Raw genomic sequence first — 26,381 nt, 5'->3', positions numbered from 1 at the left:
GCCAAAATAGTTTTAGGCATTTTACCATGTAATGAGCATAGGGGAACGATCATAAAACGCCATTTGTAACATTTCAGCGTGTTTTTTAAAAAAATGAATTTTTACCATCAATGCTCTCAATATTACTGAAAGCATTGATGGTAAAAATACATTTTTTAAAAACAGTTATTTATTGTAAAAATGCATTTTTAACCAAAGTGGAAAATATCAGGTACGTGAAAATGCAGCTTTCTAAAAGTCAGTAAGTCTCCGAGTAACATTTGGCAGACATACTTTAAAAGAAAATATTATTACATAATAACTACTGATATTTCTTTTCGTGCACTTTGTGGACGTTATGTCAGCGCAGTACAACCCCTGAAATTCGCATTAACGTAAGCGTTCACGGCCCTTCTCGCACACGCATAACCTATACTTCGGACTTCTTAATGTGTAAAGGCATGTGCACAAAATGAAAATTTTGCCAACACCAGGTAAAACTCTGAATGTTTTTTTAGAAAAGTAATAGAAGGAAATAGAAAAATAACTCCTCAGCTCATTTACACGGAAAGTTTCAGCTTTATTAGGTATGTTAAGAGGGTTTTTTCGCAGTATGCAATGATGACATAGAAAACTTACCCCAAAAATTGTGACACAACAATACTGAGAACTTCTCCCACTTTAGTCTTTTAATTAATAAGTGTTTCAGCACTTCAATGGTTTTTAATGTATTTGTTACACTATAGTAAAAAATTTTGTTTTACATTAACTTATTACTGTTCCAGATCATAATTTGCATATTTAATGAATTTTTTTTTTTTGGCCAATAACATCCTAGACCTCGAAAAGCTTTTGCTTGGCCACGAAACGTCCTAGGCTCGAAACGTCCGTACCAAAACGCCCGTGGCAAAAACGTCCTCCTCTATGTGTCCCTTCTGTGTAACCCCGGTGTAAGTAAAAGGTCATCGGAGCAGGACAACGGAGAAAAAAGTCTCTAAACAAGTAGGCTCTTACGAGGAGAAAAAGAAGATGAGTATTCCTTCATAACTAGTCCTCCTTTATTATTGGATGACATGGACAGCGGTGATTAAAAATAAAAAATTTTTTATTTTATCAAGCGGGGTCCAGAAGAAATTTAAATAATGTACTGACGTGGGCCATCTTAGTAGTGCTTTTTATTGCAAGACATCAAGGAAAAAATCAAAAGATTCAGTTTTCTAGTTTAGCAGTCTGAAATGTGTTTGATTGTAGCAATCTGTTACGGTTCTGGTACTTTGTATAAAGAGCTATGCAATTAATAACATGACAATCCCAGGCTAACCAGGGAACTGTGAGAAAAAATGTATACACACTAAGCAATTCATTGCTCCAGACGCTGAAAATCCGTGAGCTTGACCGACCTTTCCTACTCTGATGTGAATGTCTTTATCTAGAGAACGTCAAAATCAAAACACATGTCCGCATGTAGATCTAGTCTAAATACAAAACTGGCCCGGGTACCTAACTCCTAAAATAATAGTTTTTGTATTAAAGTCCATACAGTCTTCTTACTCTATAAGTTTAAAAGCCGTAAACAGCTAGTATCGGCCATAAGTTTTTGCATACTCCACGAAAAGTCAGTAAAAAGTAGTCTCTTGTTCGTTTATTATATTTCTTAGGTGAGAAATAAAAAATTATAAAAACACAGGAGAAATATTTTATCGACTGAAGATTAGAACTGTGAGAGGTTAAGTGTTTGAATAAGTATAAAATATTTGTTGCACGCTCCGAGTTCAAATATTGACAGCTTTTCCACTGGATATTAAGTCAGTACCTCAACGGTGCCGAAATTGAGCCCATTCGTAATTATTAATAAATTGGAACGACTATTCGATTAATCGTTCGATTAGGCCGATTTAATTCGATCACAAATTTGTAAGTCGATTAATCGGGGAAAAAAAATAAAGAATTCGTTTTATAAAAACCCTAATTTCACATCACAAAAAAAATCTTGGTTAAAATTAAAACCAAGACGTTGCTGCATTCAATACAGACAGGATTATCAAAACACCGACACGGACGTGCTAAAACTTGTTTCGTTTAGGACCCTCCCAGATCCGACAATTCTCCTACGAGGGTGGGCAGAAAAATAGCAGTTTAGGGTCTAAATTTTCGGACCCGGATTTTTGGCATGCAATGGATGCCATGATGATCTAGGTGGCCACGCACCACTTAACACTTTCGCTATATGGCAGTGAAAGTGGCGGTAATATGAACCCTCCCAGATCCGACAATTCACCCTACGAGGGTAGTCAGGAAAAATATCAGTTTTGGGTTGCGAAATATCGGACCCGGATTTTTTGGCATTCAATGGATGCCAAGGGGGGGGGAATGGTCCCTAGGGTGGCCAAGCACAACACTTAACTCCTTCGATATAGTGCAGTTAAAGTGGCGGTAAAAGGAACCCTCCCAGATCCGACAAATTCTCTGCTACGAGGGGGGTCAGGAAAAATAGCAGTTTTGGGTCGAAATTTCGGACCCGTATTTTATGGCATGCAAATGGAGCCATGATGGTCCTAGGTGCCAAGCACGCACTTAACTCTTCGATAAAGGCAGTGAAAGTGGGCGGTAATAGACCCTCCCAGATCCGACAATCACCTACGAGGGGGGTCAGGAAAATTACAGTTTTGGTTGTCGAAATTTCGGACCCGGATTTTTGGCATGCAATGGATAGTCAGGATGGTCCTAGGTGGCCAAGCACCACTTAACTCATCCGATATAGCAGTAAAGATGGCGGTAAAATGACCCTCCCAGATCCGACAATTCACCAACGAGTGGGTCCGGTAAAATACATTTTGGGTCGAAATTTCGCGCCCGGACCCGGAATTTTGGCATGCAATGGAGGCAGGAAGGTCCTAGGTGGCCAACACGCCCACATAACTCTTCGATATATGCAGTGAAAGTGGCGGTAATAGGACCCACCCATATCCGACACTTCTCTCTACGTAGGGGGGGTCCAGGAAAAAAAGCAGTTTTGGGGGACGAAATTTCGGACCCGGATATTTGGCATGGCAATGTAAGTCCAGGATGGTCCCTAGGTGGCCAAGCACCAATTAAACTCTTCGAAATAGGCAGTTAAAGTGGCGGTAATATGACCCTCCCAGATCCGACAAAATTCCTCCTCACGAGGGGGGGGGGGTCCAGGCAACTAGCAGTTTTGGGTCGAAATATCGGACCCACTTATTTTTGGCATGCAATGGATGCCAGGATGGTCCTAGGTGCCAAGCACCACTTAACTCTCGATAATAGCAAGTGAAAGTGTGCGGTAATATTGACCCACCCAATCCGACAATTCGTCCTACAGGGGGGTCCGGAAAAAATAGCAGTTTTGGGGTCGAAATTTCGGACCCGGATTTTTGCATGCAATGGATTCCAAGGATGGTCCCCCTAGTGGCCAAGCACCACTTAACCGTACGATTATAGCAGTGAAAGTTTTATGGCGGTAATAGGACCCTCCCAGATCCGACAAATCTCGCAAACGAGGGGGGGTCAAGGAAAAATAGCAGTTTTTAGGGTCAAAATTCGGACCGGATTTTTGGCATGCAATGATGCCAGGAATGGTCCTAGGTGGCCATCGCACCACTTAACCTCTTCGATATATGGCAGTGAAGTGGCGGTAATAGGACCCTCCCAGATCCGACAATTCTCCTACGGGGGGTCAGGAAAAAATAGCATTTTTAGGGGGTCGGGAAATTTCGGACTTTCCGGATTTTTGGCATCAATGGATGCACAGGATGGTCCCTAGGTGGCCAAGCACCACTTAACTCTTCGATAAGGCAAGTTGAAAGTGGCGGTATATAGACCCTCCCAATCCACAATTCTCCTACGATGTGGGGGTCAGGAAAAATAGCAGTTTTTGGGTCCGAAATTTCGGACCCGGAATTTTGGCATGCAAAGGCTGCCAGAGTCGCTAGGTGGCCAACACCACATAACTTTCTTCGATAAAGGGGCCAGTGAAAGTGCGGTAATAGGACCCCTCCCAATCCGAACAACAATTCTCCTACGAGGGGGGTCAGGAAACAATAGCATTTTGGGTCGAAATTTCGGACCCGATTTTTGGCATCAATGGATGCCAGTATATGGTCCTAGGTGGCCACGCAACACGTACTCTTTCGATATAAGGCAGTGAAAGTGGCGGTAATAGGACCCTCCCAGATCCCGAACAATTCCCCTACGAGGTGGTCAGGAAAAATAGGCAGTTTTGGTGTTCCGAAATATTCGGAATCCCGCCGGATTTTGGCATGCAATGGATGCCAGGAATGGTCCTAGGTGGCCAAGCAACACTTAACTCATCGATATAGGCAGTGAAAGTGGCGGTGAATAGGGAACCCTCCCAGATCCGACAAATTCTCACCCTACGAGGGGGGTCAGAAAAAAGCAGTTTTGGGTCCGAAATTTCGGACCCGGATTTTTGGCATGCAATTGATGCCAGTGATGGTCCTATGTGCCAAGCACCACTTAACACTTCGATATAGTCAGTGAAGTGGCGGTAATACAGGACCCCCCAGATCCGACATCTCACTACGAGGGGGGGTCAGGAAAAATAAGCAGTTTTTGGGTGCCGAAATTTCGGACCCGGATTTTTTGGCATGCAATGGATGCCAATATGGTCCTAGGTGGCCAAGCACCACTTAACTCTTCGATATAAGGCAGTTAAAGTGGCGGGTATATAGACCCTCACCAGATCCGACAATTCTCCCTACGAGGGGGGTCAGAAAATAGCAGTTTTAGGGTCGAAATTTTCGGAACCCGGATTTTTGGCATGCAATGGATGCCAGGAAGGCCTAGGTTGCGCAAGCACCACTTAACTCCTTCGATATAGGCAGTGAAAGTGGCGGTAATAGTACCCTTCCCAGATCCGACAATTTCTCCTAAACTAGGTGGGGGACAGGAAAAATTAGCAGTTTTTTGGGTCGAAATTACGGACCCCGGATTTTTTGAGCATTCAATTGATTCCAGGATTGGACCTTATTGGCCAAGCACCACTTAACTCTTCGATATAGGCAGTGAAAGGTCGCGGTAATAGGGTAAACCCTTCCCAGATCCGACAATTCTCCTACGAGGGTGGTCAAGAAAAATAGCAGATATGGGTCGAAATATCGGGGACCCGGAATTTTGGCATGCAATGGATGCCAGGAATCGGGTCCTAGTGCCAAGTCACCACTTAACTCTTTCGATATGGGCAGTGAAAAGTGGCGGTAATAGGACCGCTCCCAGATCCGACAGATTCTCCTACGAGGGGGGTCAGGAAAAATAGCAGTTTTGGGTCGAAATTTTCGGAGACCCGGATTTTTGCATGCAATGAAGCCAGGAATGGTCCCTAGTGGCCAAGCACCACTAAACTCTTCGATATAGGGGCAGTGCAATTGGCGGTAAAATGACCCTCCCATATCCGACAATTCTCTCCTACAGGGGGGTCAGGAAAAATAGCAGTTTTTGGTGGTCGAAATTTCGGTCCCGATTTTTGGCATGCAATGGATGCTCAGGGAATGGTCCTAGTGGCCAAGCACCACTTAAACTCTCGATATAGGCAGTGAAAGTGGGCGGTAAATAGGACTCCTCCCCAACCGACAATTTCAACTACAGGGGGGTCAGGAAAAAAATAGCAGTTTTTGGGTCGAAATTTCGACCCGGGGGATTTTTGGCATGCCAATGGATGCCAGTATGGACCTCGGTTGCCAGCACCACTTAACTCATCGATATAGTGCAGTGAAAGTGTGGACGTAATAGTGACCCTCCCAAATCCGACAATTCTCCTACGAGGGGGGTCAGGAAAAATAGCAGTTGTTGGATCGAAATTTCGGCCCCGGATTTTTGGCATGCCATGGATGCCAGGATGGTCCTAGGTGGCCAAGCACCACTTAATACTAAACTCTTCGATCTAGGTGTCAAGTGAAGTGGCGGTAAATAGGACCCTCCCAGATTCCCGACAATTCTCCTACTAGGGTGGGTCAGGAAAAATAGCAGTGTGGTTGGGTCGAAATTTCGGAAGAACCCGGATTTTTGGCATGCAATGGATGCCAGGATGGTCCTAGGTGGCCAAGCACCACTTAACTCTTCGATATAGGCAGTGAAAGTGGCGGTAATAGGAACCTTTCCCAGAATCCGACAATTCTCACCCTAACGAGGGGGGGTCAGGAAAAATAGCAGTTTTTGGGTCGAAATTCGGAACCCGGATTTTATGGCATGCAATGGATGCCAGAATGGTCCTAGGTGGCCCAGCACCACTTAACTCTTCGAGATATAGGCAGTGAAAGTGGCGTAATAGGACCCCGCCCAGATCCGATCAATTCTCGGGCTTAACAGGGGGGTCAGGAAAAATAGCAGTTTTGGGTACGAAAATTTCGGACCCGGATTTTTGGCATGCCATGGAATCCAGGATGGTCCCTATTGGCCAAGCACCACTTAACCTTCGATATAGGCAGTGAAAAGTGGCGGGTAATAGGACCCCTCCCAGATCCGACAATCCTCTCCCACTACGAGGGGGTGTCAGAAAAAAATAGCAGTTTTGGGTCGCGAAAATTTCGGACCCGGATTTTTTTGGCATGCAATGGATGCCAGGATGGTCCTAGGTGGCCAAGCACCACTTAACTCTTCGATATAGGCAGTGAAAGTGGCGGTAATAGGACCCTCCCAGATCCGACAATTCTCCCACGATGGGGGTGGTTTAGGTCTTAGGAAAAAAAGCAGTTATGGGTCGAACTTTCGGAGACCCGGATTTTTGGCATGCAATGGATGCCCAGTATGGTCCTAGTTGGCCAAGCACCAACTTAACTCTTCGATATAGGCAGTGAAGTGGCGGTAATATGACCCTCCCCAGATCCTACAATTCTCCTACGAGGGGGTCAGGAAAAATAGCAGTTTTGGGACGAAAATTCGGACCCGGATTTTTGGCATTGGGGGCAATGGATTGCCAGGATTGTCCTAGTGGCCAATCACCATTAACACATCGATAATAGGCAGTGAAAGTGGCGGTACAAAGGACCCTCCCAGATCCGACAATTCTCCAACGAGGGGGTCAGGAAAAATCGCATTTTTGGGTCGAAATTATCGGACCGATTTTTGGCATGCAATGATGCCATTATGGTCCTAGGAGGCCAAGCCACCACTTAACTCCGATATAGGGCAGTGAAAGATGGCGTGTAATGAGGACCCTCCCAGATCCGACAATTCTCCTACGAGGGGGTCAGGAAAAATAGCAAGTTTTTGGGTCTAAATTTCGGACCCGGATTTTTGGCATGCAAATGGATGCCAGGATGGTCCTAGGAGGCCAATCACCAACATATCTCTTCGATATAGGCAAGTGAAAGTGGGCGGGTAATAGGACCCCTCCCAGATCCGACAATTCTCTCTACGAGGGGGGTCAGGAAAAATAGCAGTTTTGGGTCAAAATTTCGGACCCGGATTTTTGCATGCCATGTATGCCAGTATGGTCCAGGTGGCCAAGCACCACTTAAACTCATCGATATAGCAGTGAAAGTGGCGGTAATAGGAACCCTCCTCCCAGATCCGACAATTCTCCTACGAGGGGGGTCAAAAAATTAGCAGTTTTTGGGTCGAACTTTTCGGACCCGGATTTTTTGGCATGCAATGGATGCCATGATGGTCCTAAGTTGGCCAAGCACCACTTAACTCTTCGATATAGGCAGTGAAAGTGTGGCGTGGTAATAGGACCCCTCCCAATCCGACAATTCACCACCGAGTGTTTCGAAAAATAGCAGTTTTGGGTTCGAAAATTGTTCGACCCGGATTTTTGCATGCAATGGATGCCAGGATGGTCCTAGTAGGCGAAGCACCACTAACACTTCGATATAGGCAGTGAAAGTGGCGGAAATAGGACCCTCCCAGATCCGACAATTCCCTAACGAGGGGGGTCAAGAAAAATTATCAGTTTTGGGGTCGAAATTTCGGACCCGGATTTTTGGCCTTGCAATGGATGCCATGATGGTCCAAGGGTGGCCAAGCACCACTTTAACTAACTCTTCGATATAGGGGCGCAGTGAAAGTGGCGGTAATAGGACCCTCCCAGATCCGACAATTCTCCTACGAGGGGGGTCGGAAAAATAGCATTTTATGAGGGGTCAAATTTCGGACCGGATTTTTGGCATGCAAAGGAGCCACAGATGTCCTAGGTGGCCAAGCACCACTTAACTTCTTCGCTATAGGCAGTGAAAGTGCGGTAATTAGGAACCCTCCCCAGTACCACAATCTCCTACGAGGGGGTTCAGGAAAAAAAAAGTCAGTTTTGGGTCCCGAAATTTCGGACCTCTGATTTTTGGCATCACTGGATGCCAGTATAGTTCTAGTGCCAAGCACCACATAACTCTTCGATATAGGCCCAGTGAAAAAAGTGGGCGGAAAAATAGGACCCTCCCAGATCCACAATTCTCGAATACGAGGGGTCAGGAAAAATAGCCAGATTAGGGTCGAAATTTCGGACCCGGATTTTGGCATGCAATGGATGCCAGGATGTGACCTAGGTTGACAACCAACCACATAACTAGCTGTCGATAATAGGCAGTGAAGTGGCGGTTAAATAAGGACCCTCCCAGATCCGACAATTCTCCCTACCTACGAGGGGTCAGGAAAAAATAGCGTTTTGGTCCGAAATTCGACCCGGATTTTGGCATTCAATTAAGCCAGGAATGGTCCTAGGTGGCCAAGCACCACTTAACTCTTCGATATAGGCAGTGAAAGGGGCGGTAATAGGACCCTCCCAGATCCGACAATACTCCTACGCGGGGGGATCAGGAAACATAGCAGTTTTGGGTCGAAATTTCGGACCCGGATTTTTGCAAGCCAATGGATGCCAGGGAAGGACCTCGGTCCACGCACCACTTAACTCTTCTGATATATGCCATGAAAGTGGCCGGTAAAAAGGACCCTCACCAGATCCGACAATTCTACTCCTACAGTGGGTCAGGAAAAATAGCAGTTTTGTGGTCGAAAATTTCGAGACCCGGGATTTTTTGGCATGCAATGGATGCCAGGAAGGTCCTATGTGCCAAGCACCACTATAAACTCTTCGATATAGTCAGTGAAATGGCGGTAAATAGGAGGGCCGCCCCATATCCGAACAATTCCACACTATACGAGGGGGGTTCAGGAAAAATAGCAGTTTTGGTCGAAATTTTCGACCTCCGGAATTTTGGCATGCAATGGATGCCAGGATGGTCCTAGTGCCAAGCACCACTTAACTCTTCGATATAGCATGAAAGTGGCGGTAATAGTGAGACCCTCCCAGAGCCAACAATTCTCCTACGACGGGGTCAGAAACAAAGCAGTTTTGGGGTTCGAAATTTCGGACCCGGATTTTTGGCATGCAATGGATGGCCAGATTTGTCCTAGGTGGCCCAAGCACCACTTAACACAGTCGATATAGGCAGTGAAAGTGGCGGTAATAGGTTACGACCTCCCAGAACCGACACTATCCCTACTTAGGGGGTCAGGAAAAAAGCAGTTTTGGGTCGAAATTTCGGACCCGGATTTTTTGGCATGCCATGGATGCCAGGATGGTCCCAAGGTGGCCAAGCACCACTTAACTCTTCGATATATGCATTGAAAGTGGGCGTAATAGAAACACCCTCCCAGATCCTACAAATCTCTCTACGAGGGGGTTCCGGAAAAATAGCAAAAGTTTAGTGTTTGGGTCGAAATTTCGGACCCTGATTTTTGGCATGCAATGGATGCCAGGATGGTCCTATAGTGGCCAAGCACCACTTAACTCTTCGCTATAAGCAGTGAAATTGGGCGGTCAATATGACTCCTCCAGATCCGACAATTCTTCCTACAGGGGGGGGTCAGGAAAAATTAGCAGTTTTTGGGTCGAAATTTCGGACCCGGATTTTTGGCATGCCATGGATGCCAGGGATGGGTCCCAATGGTGGCCAATGCACCAAACTTAACTCTTCGATATAGTCAGTGAAAGTGGCCGGTAACAGGACCCTCCCAGATCCGACAATTCTCACCTACGAGGGGGTGTCAGGTGAAAAATAGCAGTTTTGGTCGAAAATTCGGACCCGATTTTTGGCATGCAATGGATGCCATTATTGCGTCCGTAAGTGGCAACGCACCACTTAAACTCTTCGAAATAGGGCCGTGAAAGTGGCGGTAATATGACCCTCCCAGATCCGACACAAAAAATCTCCCTACTAGGTGGGTCCAGGAAAAAATAGCCAGTTTTGGGTCGAAATAACGGACCCGGATTTTGGCATGCAATGTCTGCCAGGATGGCCCTAGGTGTCCCAAGCACCACTAACTCTTTCGATAATAGTGCAGTGAAAGTGCGGTAAAAAGACCCTCCCCAGATCCGACAAATTCTCTGCTACGGAGTGGGGCAGTAAAAATAGCAGTTTGGGTCCGAAATTACGGACCCGGATTTTTGTCATGCAATGGATGCCAGGATGGTCCCACAGGTGGCCAAGCACCACTTAACTCTTCGCAATATGCAGTGAAAGTGGCGGTAATAAGGACCCTCCCAGATCCGACAATATCTCTCCCTACGCAGGGGGGTCAGGAAAAAAAGCCAGTTTTGGGTCGAAATTTTCGGACCCGGATTTTGGCATGGCATGTATGCCAGGATGGCCTAGGTGGCCAAGTCACCACTTAACTAACTCTTCTATATGGAACAGTGACAGTGCGGTAATAGGACCCTCCCAGATCCGACAATTCTCCTACGAGGGGTGGGTCAGGAAAAATAGCAGTTTGGGTCGAAATTTCGGACCCTGAAATATTGGCATGCATGGATGCCCAGGAATGGTCCTAGGAGTCCAAGCACCACTAAACTCCTTCGATATATGCAGTGAAAGTGGCGGTAATAGGACCCTCACCATATCCACACTTCTCCAACGATGGGTAGTCAGGAAAAATAGCATTTTTTGGGTCGAAATTTCGGAACCCGGATTTTTGGCATGCCATGATGCCAGGATGGTCCTAGGAGGCCAATCAACCACTTAAACACCTTCGAAATAGGCAGTGAAAGTGGCGGTAAATAGGACCCTCCCAGATCCGCAATTCTCCTACGATGGGGGTCAGGAAAATAGCAGTTTTGGGTCAAAATCGGAGCCCGGATTTTTTGGCATGCCAATGGATGCCAGGATGGTCCCTAGGTGGCCAAGCACCACTTAACTCTTCAATATAGGCAGTGGGGGAAAGTGGCGGTAATTATACCCCCTCCCAGATCCGACAATTCTCCTACGAGGGGGGTCAGGAAAAAATAAGGCAGGTTTTATTTGTGTCGAAATTTCGGACCCGATTTTTTGGCATGCCAATGGATGCCAGAAGTGTCCTAGGTGGCCAAGCAACTTCACTTAACTCTCGATATAGGTCAGTGTAAAGTGGCTGAATAGGAACCCTCCCAGATCCGACAATTCTCCTACGAGGGGTGGTCAGGAAAAATAGCATTTTGGGTTCGAAATTTCGGACCCGGATTTTATGGCATGCAATGGAGCCATGATGGTCCTATGTGGCCAAGCACCACTTAACATCTTCGATATAGGCAGTGAAAAGTGGCGGTAAAATGAGGACCCTCCCAGATCCGACAATTCTCCAACGAGGGGTGTCAGAAAAAATAGCAGTTTGTGGGTCGAAATTTTCCGGCCCGGATTTTTTGGCATGCAATGGATGCCAGGATGGTCCTAGGTGGCCAAGCACCACTTAACTCTTCGATATAGGCAGTGAAAGTGGCGGTAATAGGACCCTCCCAGATCCGACAATTCTCCTACGAGGGGGGTCAGGAAAAATAGCAGTTTTGGGTCGAAATTTCGGACCCGGATTTTTGGCATGCAATGGATGCCAGGATGGTCCTAGGTGGCCAAGCACCACTTAACTCTTCGATATAGGCAGTGGGGCGGCCCAAAAATGAAACAAGAGCCCCGCCTTGCGGGTGCTGACGCATCTGATTTTTTTGTATATAGAATATTGTCCTACCATGATTTTCTAAGTCTAAAAGGGCCATCATTCTTGCAAAAAGCAGGATAGAGTTATGTTTCTTGATGTTTTAGCGTCCGCTTATGATGGTGATAACTGTTGCAAGTTTTAAAGCAATAGCTTTGTTTAGTTTATGAGAAAAGTTGACTTAAACATAATACTCACCAAGAAAATGATTTTCTAAGCCCAAAAAGGGGCAATAATTATTGCAAAATGCAGGATGGAGTTATGCTGCTTGCTGTACAGGGTCAACTTATGATGGTGAACAAGTGTTGCAAGTTTCAAAGCAATAGCTTTGATAGTTTAAGAGAAAAAGTTGACCTAAACATAAAACTTAACCAAGAAATCTGATATTTTCTAAGTCCAAAAGGGGCCATAAATCTTGCAAAAAGCAGGATGGAGTTATGTTTCATGCTGTACAGGGTCAGCTTATGATGGTGAACAAGTGTTGCAAGTTTTAAGGCAATAGCTTTGATAGTTTAGGAGAAAAGCTGACCTAAACATAAAACTTAACCAAGAAAACTGATTTTCTAAGTCCAAAAGGGGCAATAATTCTTGCAAAAAGCAGGATGGAGTTATTTTCTTGATGTACAGGGTCAGCTTATGATGGTGAACAAGTGTTGCAAGTTTCAAAGCAATAGCTTTGATAGTTTAGGAGAAAAGTTGACCTAAACATAAAACTTAACCAAGAAATCTGATATTTTCTAAGTACAAAAGGGGCCATAAATCTTGCAAAAAGCAGGATGGAGTTATGTTTCTTGCTATACAGGGTCAGCTTATGATGGTGAACAAGTGTTCCAAGTTTCAAAGTAATAGCTTTGGTAGTTTAGGAGAAAAGCTGACCTAAACATAAAACTAAACCAGGCAACGCCGACGCAGACGCCGACGCCGACGCCGACGCCGACAACCGCTCAAGTGATGACAATAACTCATCATTTTTTTTCAAAAAATCAGATGAGCTAAAAACGGAGGTGCGCAAGATCATGATTAAGACTCATGCAAGGTTTCATGAATTTACTTCAAATACCTTTTGAGCTAGGCGTGTCGCAAGGTGAAAATGTGCATTTTTGACTATTTCAGGGGCCATAACTCAGAAAATAGGGCTCGGAGCCAGACAAAAAATAAGAGGTGCGCAAGTTTATATCATGATAAAGACTCATGCAAGGTTTCCTCAATTTATATCAAATACTTTTTTAGCTAGGCGCGTCACAAGGTAAAAATGTGCATTTTTTGAATATTTCAGGGGCCATAACTCTGAAAATAGGGGGCGGACCAAAATGAAAAATAGGAGGTGCGCAAGATCATGATTAAGACTCATGCAAGGTTTCCTCAATTTATATCAAATACTTTTTGAGCTAAGCGCGTCACTAGGTAAAAATGTGCATTTTTGACTATTTCAGGGGCCATAACTCAGAAAATAGGGGCGGAGCCAGATGAAAAATAGGAGGTGCGCAAGTTCATATCATGATAAAGACTCACGCAAGGTTTCATCAATTTATATCAATTACTTTTTGAGCTAGGCATGTCACGAACTTCGGACGGACGGACGGATGGACAAGACCAAATCTATATGCCCCCACCACTGATGGGGGTGGGGGCACAAAAAGCAAAGCTAGCATTATAACGATTATCTATACATTTTCTGTTTTGTTAAAACATGCTTATCTTGCTGAACAGTGTTCTCGTGTCTCTTTATTGTGTCTGCCAACATCTGGTACCCTTTGTACACCTAAATATAAAAGTGAAAAGCAAAACTAGCATTTTAACGATAATCTATATCTGACTTGCTGAACGGTGTTCTCGTGTCTCTTTATTGTGTCAGAAGCCAACATCTGGTATCCTTTGTACACCTAAAGATTAAAGTGAAAAGCAAAACTAGCATATATTTTGTGAAAATACGCTGATCATGCTGAACGGTGTTCTCGTGTCTCTCCAATGTGTCAGAAGTTATCGGATGCCCTTTGTACACCTAAAGATAAAAGTGAAAAGCAAAACTAGCATTTTAACGATAATCTATATCTGACCTTGCTGAACGATGTTCTCGAGTCTCTTCATTGTGTCTGATGCAAACATCTGGTATTCTTTGTACACCTAAATATAAAAGTAACAAGAGCTGTTAGTTGACAGCGCGCTCGACTATTCTCAGTGCTTGATAGTATAATATAAGCTATGAGCAAAACTTAAACATTACAATAAGCATATTCGGAGCCGAAAAGGGGCCATAATTCAGTCAAAATGCTTCACAGAGTTGTCTGATTCTGTTTACAGACTGGATCATGATGGTAAACAAGTATGCAAAATATGAAAGCAATATCTCAATGGACTTTGAAAATATTTGGGGTGGTATGCAAACTTTAACATTACAATAAGCATATTCTAAGTCGAAAGGGGGCCATAATTCAGTCAAAATGCTTGATTAAGTTGTCTGCTCCTGTTTACAGAATGAGGTCATGATGGTAAACAAGAATGCAAAATATGAAAGCAATATCTCAATAGACTTTGAAAATATTTGGGGTGATACGCAAACTTTAACATTACAATAAGCATAATTATTCTATGTCGAAAAGGGGCCATAATTCAGTCAACGCCGACTTCGAATAGTCGAGCTAAAAAGGAAAACTAGCATTTGAGCGAAAATCTATACATACCTTTATTTTGTGAAAATATTCTGATAGTGTTGAACGATATTTTCGTATATATCCACTGTGTCAGAAAGCTAAAATCTGACACCCTTTGCATACCTGAATATAAAATAAAAAGAAAAACTACCATTATAACAATAATCTAAACATACCTCTATTTTGTGAAAACATTTTTATGTATGGAAAGAAGCAAATGCTATGTACATTAAACGAATTAGAACATACAATTATTAATAACAGGTACAACAACAAAATATTTATTAGAATCATATGTTATTAACGAAATATTACAAATAAAAACAAAAATAAACAACCAAACTAGCTTCCGCAAAAAAAACCCCAACAAACCCGCCAAAGTATCATGTATAAAGAACGAAGACTCTGTCATCTAAATACAAGACACACAAAACAATCAAAACACCACAAAGGCAATAAACAAAACACAAGCCCAAACCTTGAGTGAACAGAACGAATACACTCGAATAAACATTCTCGAACACCGATACAGAACACTTGCATACACATCATAGAAACAATATCTGACAATAACTACAACAACAACAACAACAACAAACAACAACAAAACACAATGCAGAAAACAAACGAAAACACAAACACAAAGAATTTAAAAGAAACACTGTTAAAATACACTCAGTATAATATATATGACCTGCATTACCGGCTTATATCCCAGTGCTTATCAACTTCCTTTCAATTTTCACTAGTTTATGTAATTAGTTTTAAGAATAAAATGAATGCACGGATGTTACTTGTGTGCACTCCAGGAAAATACAATTGGAATCATGTATATGTTTATTTCACAGGAAACATACAAAACTACATGTATATTTAAATTTCCATTTGACATGTCGTGCATAAAATGAGATATTTTCGTGTAAACGTCAACAAATGTAGAAATTCTCTATGCATCACTATAGAAAATTTGCATCTTTTAGCGTCGACGGTTTGTATCTTTTAGCAAGCCTAAAAATGTTGTATCATTTAGCATTAGTTTTGTATCTTTTAGTGAGCCTTGATTTTGTATCATTTAGCGTCGGTCGTACCATTTAGTGTCAGTTTTGTATCATTTAAAGTCAGTTGTATCATTTGGCGAAGTTGTATCAATTTAGCGTTCCTACATCGAACGCCGGGACAGAACAGAAAAATATGCTTACAGTTCGTTTAAACGGAAACTGACAAATCAAAAACATCAAAAATAAGTGAAAACAACACATTAAAAAACAAAACCTATGAAAAATCGCGTTCTGGTTTTCACCTGTAACAAAGAGATATGATTTTCATCTGTAATGATGATCTTTTTTTTTAAAAAATGTTTTGTTTATTGGTTTTAAATTTAAGTCACATGACGACTCTTCCAGCTTTTTCACGGTAGAGGAAGAAAACCGGCATTACTTCATCACGTGACAGCACCTGGGCAGCACCGATCTTTCCTAAGCCAGCTGGATGGCTTTCTTATCCGAAGAATTCTACACCCTTAGCAAAGTTTGGAACCTCATTGGCGAGCGGCAAGCGAGTTGTAGTCAGCGACCTCAGCCTCACATACCGTGCTAAGATATAAATCTGTAACGAAGAGCTATCGTTTTCATATGTTTGATACAAAGAATCACTGTGTCCATTCGTAATTTCGAGTCACAGCGTTTACCTGAAATTTAAGACAGGCTATCTATGAAAACACTCGATGCAAACAAGAGGTTCCCTAAGGCTCTCAACAGTCAACTTTCTGTACGGCCTTCTCCTGCCCAACGTTACTTGTATCTTTACATCGGCTGGTAATCAGCTATAAGACCACTGTCATGTTAAGGGGACGCATACTTTGAAATTAGAAAAAATTGGGTGGGGTATGATAAAATTTACCTGCAAAAAAGTACAAGGTTTTGGTACATGAAATGGATCCTGTTTCAACTGTTATAAGTACATAAAGGATTGCTCACTAAAATAAAAATGAGAAAACTGAAACAAGGAAGTTATTGTTGAATTACATAAGACTTATTGTGTACATTCAAAGTCAACAATTAAGACTTTTTGGTGCGAAAATAATAGTGCTTCACTTTGTCCAAACATTTATCAATGTCCTACAGATTCTAATTTAAAGAAAGAATGTGAAATATGGTCACTGTCTTACTTTTCATTTCGCATATGTAAGCTAAAACATATTATTTAGTTTGTTTACAAAGTAGTGCATAAGAAAAGATACGGTGGTCAAGGAATGCCACATTCCAAAACTAAAAGAGTATATTCCCCTTAATACATTAAACATTTATCGTTACAGAAGTCTAGTGGCTTACAATAAGGGCCTAGAAAGGTTGCCATTATTAATTTTTAACTTGGTATTCATGAACTACAATGCACTTAAATATCAAAACACATTCAACAAACTTTTGAAAATGTATTGTCTTAAAAATCCCTAAAATAAGGTATGACATTTGGTTGAGAGGTCCAATCAATGTGTATATGTGCAAAAGTAACATTCTAATCTTGTTCACGAAAGTTACTAATACACAGCAGGCATGTCAATGATCAAAACTGGACGAATATACAGTTATCCTCATTTTAATGTCATTTATAATTTGTCCTTGAATTCTCCACCATACTTTTCATAACTCTGTTTGCACGAGTTGCACGAGAATGCTGTCATTCACGTAAAAATGGGGTCAAATAAGTTGTAAAAGCAATATCATCTAAACGTAATTAATGGAGTATGCAGTTCAAGATAAACTTTATCTCATAACGTAACGAACATGTATAATGTTGTAACAACAAATTTACTTACACTGATTTAAGTAGCAGTCGGTTTATAAGTGACTTTATTGATTCATTTTGTGTTTTGTTATTGTTGTCAAAAAGTATAACGGAAGTGCCTCACAACTGAAGCGGAAACCAGTTTGATGCGCAAAGTAGTCCAATGTAAGTAATATTTTTTGACAAATGTCCACAGAAATTAATAATTTTCTAATAATAAAGACGAATATCTGAATAGGATTCATTATTTGATAAGAAATTATAATCATCGACATGTTTTTTTAAAAATCATACACGTGCTGACACCTAAGTTGTCTTCCGTTGTTTATTAGAGTTACCTTTCGTTCGGCGCAGTAATACGTTTGCAGTGAATCGCCGAGAAGTCGTGGGAAAATTAAAAACCATGTAAATAAACTAAAATTAACCACTTTTTCAAGATGAATTTCAAGTGATCGCCATTATGCATTTAACCCGCCTGACCTGTGTAGCATCTTAGATATCTGTTCTAAGGTATTCATTGTGTAGAATGTCATGTTATGCCGTTGCAATGCTAATCCCACTCTGATTTTTTTTTTTACATTTTTATCAATGAGAAATATGGCGTCCATCCCGACCTGAAATGACGTGGCGTTAAATTTTTACATGTTTAAGCAAACCTGGTGTGTTAGAAAGAAAATCTCATCCCTTCAACATTATTTGGAGCACTGTTATTGTCAAAAACCTGTTTTTTCCTTATACAAAAGCTTAATATTTTGTGTTGAATGTACTTTCACAAAGACCTCTGTTTTCCTATTACATTCATAGTACCACATCCTTATCCACAAATTACTGAATATTACAGGTGTCCATCAGTATTATATCAGTTTAGGAATATGTTTTTTATTTTCCCACCATCGATTTCTTGAATATGCATCCCTTCCGCATTTCTGTATGAACTGTGAATGTAGCAATATGCGTCCCCTTAACTCAAACCTATTCTGTAAAACAAAGTATAACACTTCTGATATAGAATCTGCTACTTTCATCTGTTAATTTACGTTACCTATACATGGACAATTAACTGTCACCTTAGTCTGTTTCCTTCATCAATTGTAATTCATCAATGTAATACTGTCTGTTACCTGCTGCTTTAATAGGTGACCACACTTAACTATAATCTGTGATTCTCTGTTACGGTAACCTCAATCTGTGACCTTTTGTTGCCCGAATCTTTGATTTTCTATCACCTCAATTGGTGACCTTAATCTGTGACCTTCTGTTACCTAAACCTGAAGTTCTGTTTCCTAAACTGATTTTTCTGTTCTTTATAAAGCCATATAATATTTATATATACTAAAATCTATGATTTTCTGTTACCTTAATCTGTGATCTTCTGTTACTTTTGACCTGCCACTTTCTTCCATCTTAATCTATAACCTTCTTTAACTTTGACGTGTAATTTTCTTCCACCTTAATCTATAAGTAATACTAGTATAGTAATACTAGTAAATATAAAAATCTCTAATATTAGAGATACACTAAAGGTGAATATAAAGAAGTGTCTTATCGACCCATGATACCACAGAAAAATGCATTTACTTTTTACATAGGACTTATAATAAAAAAGTTAGAAAAATACCTAAAATATTAAAAATCTAAAAATAGGATTTCTAAAAGTAGACTAATTCCTGGAATTTAAGGGGAAGAAACACAGTACAAAAGTTAAAAAAGGTTACTTCCCTTTGGCTCTAAGCCAATCAGAATGAGATATAGTGAAAATACATCAAAACCAACCTTAAAGTCTAGGTAAAAGGGGACACAATTCAAGAAAAATTGGTGTCAGAGTTATGCACCTTGTGTCACATGATGTGGGTGATGAGGTGAAACATCTATTTTAAGTCTGAATACAAAACAGAAAATCAAGATCACATACATTAAATAGAAATCAAACCCGATACTACATTAACGTATTGATGACGCCCATTTTATCATTAAGTTAAAAACCAAGTCCTGTATTACATTAAAATAGTTATCAAGCCCTTATTAAATTAACATGCTAACCTAGTGCATTATACATCTACATATTAAAATAACTAATAATTGCATTTGACAAGGTAATAATGCCCATTACAACATTAAAATGCTAATTAAGGCATTGCCAAATATCAATGATAATTGATTATAGATACTCTTTATTGTTAAACAAAAGTATCAATGGAATGCGAGTTTTATACATTGATCAACGTACCAAGCTAAAAAGCACTTGCTGTTTCTCAGACAAAATCACCATTTCATTTCCAACTGTCATTCCTGATGATGTTCTAATTAATAAATAATTGATCCAATTTATTTATTCATGTTGATTCCATAACGTGACGTAGATTCAAACTAATTCAGTGTAGTAATGAAATAGTATGAAAATAATATTCACGCAGTTGAGTTACTTATTGAAAATCCCAGGTATGATATGCGGGAACATTGCATTACTTTTCATTTTACTTCAATTCATTATGCAAAATATTTGCCTATATTTGTTTAGACGGAAAATAATGTACTAAAACAGAGCCATCATTTTCAAAACAATGCAGGGAACACATATGTTAAGCCTTCTAACTCATCTTGTAATAGTGTGGAATCTTGTAAACAGTAAGTTTAAGAAATTTAAATAAAATCTCTTAAGGACACATCACGGCTGAGATAGTCTAGCATTATTGTAATACACAATCGGTATTAAATCGATATTAAAATTGCATTTCCAATGCATGTGCTCATTAGATAAATCCTCAATTAGTGATAAATGACTGAAACGATAGGAATTTTCATGTGATTTGGATAAAACGACAGTAAGTAACAATATATTCTTTTATTGTTTTAATTTATAAGTTGTAAGCTACAATATAGAATATCCATTTTTAAGAAAATCAATCTGGAAGTTAGAAAAAACAGAAAAATTTTAATTAGGTCATGAGTCATCATTCACCTGTCAAAATTTGTCATTAGTTTTCACGAGCTGTCAAAATTATTTTTGTCTCTCCATTCTGCATATGCATTGTTTCTGTAACTATCTTGGTAGGACTTTTAGTGTGTAACTTACTTTACATTCCACATTAATATTTGTGCTTGAAATTGCTTTGTTGAGCTCACCGAAGTCACGTAAGAATTTCTATTGTTTTAGTTCATTGCCTGTAATGAAAGTATCAAACCTCAATATTAAGATATAATAAATGTTCCTTTCTGTTGGGAAAAGGAAACTATTTGGTTGAATCATAACATAAAGATTTTTGGGAAGAACTGAATATTCTTTGTTTCTATCAAACGGGATACCACTTTAACAATTATCAACAAAAACTATTACAATCACATGACTGCAATAGCTCATATATTTTTTTCTTAAGTATCTTACGCGCTTAAGTTGATTCAATTGACTAAGTTCTTTGAAATATTGGATTCCGCTCTAGTCTCAAAAGTAAGCATAATATGAAAATAAGATTTACTTAAGTCGGCTTTAGATTTGCAACAGTCTGGTCGGCAATGAAAAATAAGTAATATATATATATAGCTGAACGTGCATACTCCGATATTATGTTAGGAATCTAAATGTAAGGATCTTACATATTTGCCTGTGTGAGACAGTGTGATCCCTGTCGAAAGGACAGTAAGGAATACGAAACCTGTTTGCTCCAAAAGTTTAGAAAACTTATTTCTGACACAGGCGATTTCTAAAAATATTATAAATAAAAAAATCCTGCATGTAGTTTATGACTTAAAAATTATATTTTCTCAATACGTACATGCAATTGGTCTTTTCCATTTAATGTGGTATTCATGATATCATAGTCTTGTCCCGCTATGTAAGGCAAGAAAAATAATTTTATCATATATTACATTTGATGTTAATTACATCCGGTATTGTTATTAAAAGCAACATACTAAATACAGTTCTACTTTTATAGTAATACATATTTTCATCATATTTAGAGGTAAATACGTTGCTTGCGGTCTCATTTTAAGCTCTTACATGACTGGAGCTAAAATTTATAGAGCATTTGTGTAGTTGTATGGTTTACCGTCACAGAATCAAGGTAATATGTCATTATTATGGCGAATGTCAAGTTTTTCATTATATACTGAAAGACGCAAGGTGCCTCTAACAGTCATTGTTTCAGAAAAAGGCACGCATCTGGGTAGAACCACTGAATTTTACGGAAGTCCGCTGGATGGCTTCTTCAAATGAAATAATCTAAACCACGAGCGAGATTTCAAATCAACAGAGTTTTGCCTAGTAAGAAATGGGCATTTCAATACTGTTAGAAATTGCAGGTCGTACTTACAAATTTAAATATGCAGTTTGTTTTGTTTTAATCACCAGAAAATAACGTTATGGCAACGGTTTTGGGAAAATGTTTATTCTGACCTATATGTCATGTTGTGTTACTAATTTTATCTATCGTCTGTGAGAATCAACAGGGGGGTCTGTGGAATAACCGAACATTTCAAAATCTAATTTATACACTTCTCTAATGCCGTCAATCGTTTCTTCCTTAATTTCACTGTAACAGTTACCGTCTGCTAGTGCTTTATAACGCTGATCTTTCATTTCTAATGACGTCATTTTGGTTCTATTTATAGAATTCAATATAATCTGCGATACGTAGTGAATATTATTGTAATGTTCTGCGTTATTAAACATTTGACTTGGAATTTATTTTTTCTTTCAGGTATCCCTGTATTTTCAATGAAGTCCACAGTCTCATTGCTATGTTCCTTCCGTCCACGCAAGCTCGTAATTTACTGTGCTGGATTCTATTATAAACCATTTCTATAACACCAGGGACTGTCGTTTCAACTTTATGATCATGAAGCGCTGACTTTATTACTTCAAGTTTTCTATTCTCAACACCAAACGCTTGCAATGCTTACTCTGTGTCCTTTGAAAAGCTTTCTTGTTTTACTAAAATGTAAGCGTTTACATCACGTGGACGGCAAAGACTGAAAATAGGTGCCCAGTGACGATTTAATGTTCGATTTTCTCTGGCAGCAAATATGATAAAATCGAGAAATTCTTGAAATGTTACATCAACTGGACACTGCCTATTATGTACCGTTGGTCTAAGGAGTCTAATATGAAAGTTTGTTTTAAAGTTCAAAAGTAGGTATGATTTATCGATATATGCTGAATACAACCTACTGAATGGGTCACGTGACACTAAAAGGGACAATGAATTCTTTCGTAAATTACTAAAAATATCTACCATAAGTGATCCCGCTGAACCATGCACACTTGTTGTTTTTTTTTCGAAAATACTTTATCTGCAACTTTAACTCCATATTTAAGAATATGAAAAACTTGAGTCCAAAATGTTGACCCAGATTTCGGAACCTTACAATATGAGAAATTATATTTGGAAGAATAATAAAACCTAGTGCTATTTTGACCGAAATATCCATTGTCGCGTAGTAAATCCCCGTCACTGCAAGTTTTTTTTATTCTATCTACCCCTCCCTTTTGTCCTGTCGGATAATTTTCATTTGAGAAAAAATCGTCTACAATTTTAGCATACGTTTGCGTCTGTTCAGATTTTCTCTCAGTTCGCAAGAAATTCGCTGAGATATTTTTGCTTTGCACTTTTTGGAATAAGGTCAGATGACAAATACTTTCGTCATTGACAACGTTGAGTAAACAGGCGACTGCATTGTATGTGTTCTTAAACTCAAGTAGTCCAGTCGATTCTTCACTGCGGGTCCCCCCTTTTTTCCTTGTTGTATTTGTTTTGTAAGAAGATTTGAATTCAGCACCTAAAAGAAAAGAAATAAAGACTTTAAATGTCATTTTAGATAAATCTGAAGTACATAATCTATCTATACAAGATATGTAGAAATTTTACCCAAAAAGGCTGCCAGTTTTGTCAGTGGAGATAAATATTGCATTAATCGGCAACTATCCATATTTCTTCCGATTGTACTTCCTCTTTAGAGCGACAAATTATTTACAACAATTGCATTTTTTGTTTGTTTTCCTGATGCTGTTACTATACAGACATTATACAAATTGTTAGATAAATATCTCCCGTTTGCTAATGGACCTGTAATGACAATCGGCAATTTCCGTTCATTTACGTTTGCGAATTCGGCATTCTTCGGTAGTTATGAAAACAGTTGCCTGGTACGGCAGAAAAATACCGAAATAGGTTACAGAGGATACGTAAATGCACGGAAATCGTCGATTGTCATTTTGGGTTCGTTACATTTAACAATGCCACTTACTAATTATCTTATTTAATTTACAAAATGTAAATTAAAATGAGGAATTGAAATATCTGAAAATACCTTGATAGACGATGGCTACTCATGCAGGTATAAAGATGGAAGTAAGGCATGCAGTTGTTATAGAGGCTGAGCAGTCACAGAAAAGTTTTTAAGCATGCAGAAGTCTCAGAAGCGAAGTATGTGCAGACAGCAGAAATACAGCCGTAAATCAGCTGCAATACTTTTAAGAGTCATATGCCTGGTGAAATACATACAAGATTCATACAAGGTTCACACCATGCAAGATTCAATGGTCTGCTGATAGACATGCATAGTTAAAACATGTCGTGTTAATAGATCTGTTCGAAGAAATGCAAGATTTAGATAGACCCGTTGTTCTGCATTTCGGAATTACTGTTGAACGTCAGATACCACAAATCGCCGACTCATTAAGCAGATGCTGCACATCCATTAGTCATAGATTAATTGTTACACATGTTAGAGTTATTCATCAGCTGTAACATTTGCAGGAATAATTTATCTGCCGTTACACATGTTAGAGTTATTCATCAGCTGTAACATTTGCATGAATAATTTATCTGCCGTTACACATGTTAGAGTTATTCATCAGCTGTAACATTTGCATGAATAATTTATCTGCCGTTACACATGTTAGAGTTATTCATCAGCTGTAACATTTGCATGAATAATTTATCTGCCGTTACACATGTTGGAATCATACTTCAGCTGCTATATGTGTAGGATTTTTAGATCATTTTTTACAATAGCTGGATCCATGAAGAAGTTGATACTAATGCTGGAATAATACATCATTTACTACATGGGCAAGATTCATAGAACTTTAGTTACACACGTTGTATTCATATATTTGAATGATCCATATATTAATAGTTACACGCGTTGTAGTCATACTTCAATTGTTAAATCTGCAGGATTCGTAGATCAGTTTTTACACGTGCAGAATTCATAGATCGGTTGCTACACATGATGGATTCATATAACAGTTGCTACATTTACACGATCCATAGGTTAGCTGTTACACACTTTGTAATCATATAGCAGTTGCTACATGTGTCGGATCCATCGATCTGTAGTCAGACACTTACTTATTACACGTGAAGGATTCATAGATCTGTCATTACACATGTTGGAGTTATACATCACTTGCAAAATGTGTAGAATTTATAAACCTGTCATATTTCGCATTTAGAATAGCACATCACTTGCTACATGTTCAGTATCCATATATCTGTTGATACACACGTTGTAGTCACACATCAGTTGATATATGTACAGCTATCATATATGTAGAATTATAGTTCACAGATCGTTTCAAAGATATGCAGGATTCGAATATCAATTGTTCCACATGCAGGAATCATAGATCAGTTGTTACACATGCAAGGTGATTGATAAATATTTGGAGGCAAAAGCAATGTCTATATCACAGATGAGCTACTAAATATATTAATATCAGTAATATAAGCTGTTAATCATGCAAAAATAACAGATGAATTGTATATATATACTACATGAAATATCATTGGTAGGGTGTTAGGCATGCCGAAAATACAGATGAGTCAGAAGATAGGAATAAATCACAAATAAGATTTTATAAATACAAACAATCACAACACACCAATGAGTTATATTGTACCATTTCATTTTTCATTTGTTTTAACACAATGTTATTTGTTTCAATCAAATTCATGAAATACAGGAAATGTCCTTAAGATAAATTATCATAGCATCCAAAATTATTTCGTTCATTTCTTCTCTTGTTTCTTATAATTTAGCCAAAGAGCTATAAAAATAAATAGATCGGCAACTTGAAAGGCATATAGAGCAAATCTCGCCAAAAAAACGTGACTACTGAATGAGATCTCGTTTACCAGAAGTGACGCGTTTTCCACGCGCCATTTTGTATGCGTAAGCAATTATTCATCGGTAAATTAGTTATCACCGTTTGACCACGCTTCTTTTGATGGTAAGCAACGTGTACTTTGTGTCTTAAGACTATTTAACATTAAACTAATGTTGTTTTAGAAGCTAACATGTATTTTAAATGTAGTTTTAAAGGTACAAATTGTAACTTCATACTCGCCGATGTTTGTTTTTACTAAGATAACGCCGATTCACGCTCTGACATGAGATCACGCGAGATTACAGTCAGTTGCCATTCTGTGTATTTTATACTTCTTTGATTTAGTATAGTCACTACGCCTACGTGGATATTATAGACATTGTTTCACTTCTCAGTAAGATATATTTCCTATATATTTTCCCTATGATATCCATGCACGCTGTTACGTATAAAGTAAAACGAGGTGCACGGACTTAAAATATACATTCGGTAATACGGTTATTGCGTAATATGGTGCAAGAATATAAGATCTATGAAAGAAAATATATGTGATGATCCTATGCCTGACGGTCGAGTGTCAATATGACATACCCAGGATTAGTGACTAACATGACAATTTTCAGTTTGTTAAAATTTGCATGGATAAATTAGGTGAGCATTCGTAATGCTGTAAATTTAAACTTCTTGAAAAAGAAAAGAATTTAACGCACCGAGGAATACAATAATTTATAGTGTTGACTGTATTCAGACCTCTTTAAGCTACAGGTAGCTTAATATTATCAGGTTACTAATAATCGTCAAGGGTCTATTTATTGTAATCATGTTATAAACTACAGTACTCATGCATAGTTTATCATGCAACTTCTTTGGAATTCTTATAGTATCGCGTCTTTACTAATTGATGAAGTTAGCTAGTTAACAGT

At 39.4% G+C, this 26,381-nt stretch overlaps 1 long non-coding RNA gene across 1 annotated transcript in view; it reads right to left on the bottom strand.

Moving 5' to 3' along the window:
• The window catches only part of LOC123542936 (uncharacterized), a 48,612-nt gene extending 32,209 nt beyond the window's left edge, over positions 1–16,403 (bottom strand). The window contains exon 1 of the long non-coding RNA XR_008368573.1: positions 14,595–16,403. This is a non-coding gene — a long non-coding RNA (uncharacterized LOC123542936). The remainder of the gene's footprint in view (positions 1–14,594) is intronic.
• Between the last annotated feature and the right edge of the window lie 9,978 nt (positions 16,404–26,381).

The sequence above is a fragment of the Mercenaria mercenaria genome, chromosome 19 (genome assembly GCF_021730395.1).
Source record: "Mercenaria mercenaria strain notata chromosome 19, MADL_Memer_1, whole genome shotgun sequence".
Classification (NCBI taxonomy): Eukaryota; Metazoa; Mollusca; class Bivalvia; order Venerida; family Veneridae; genus Mercenaria; species Mercenaria mercenaria.
Note: the sequence above shows the minus strand (reverse complement) of the source record. Positions and strands in the feature narration are given on the sequence as shown.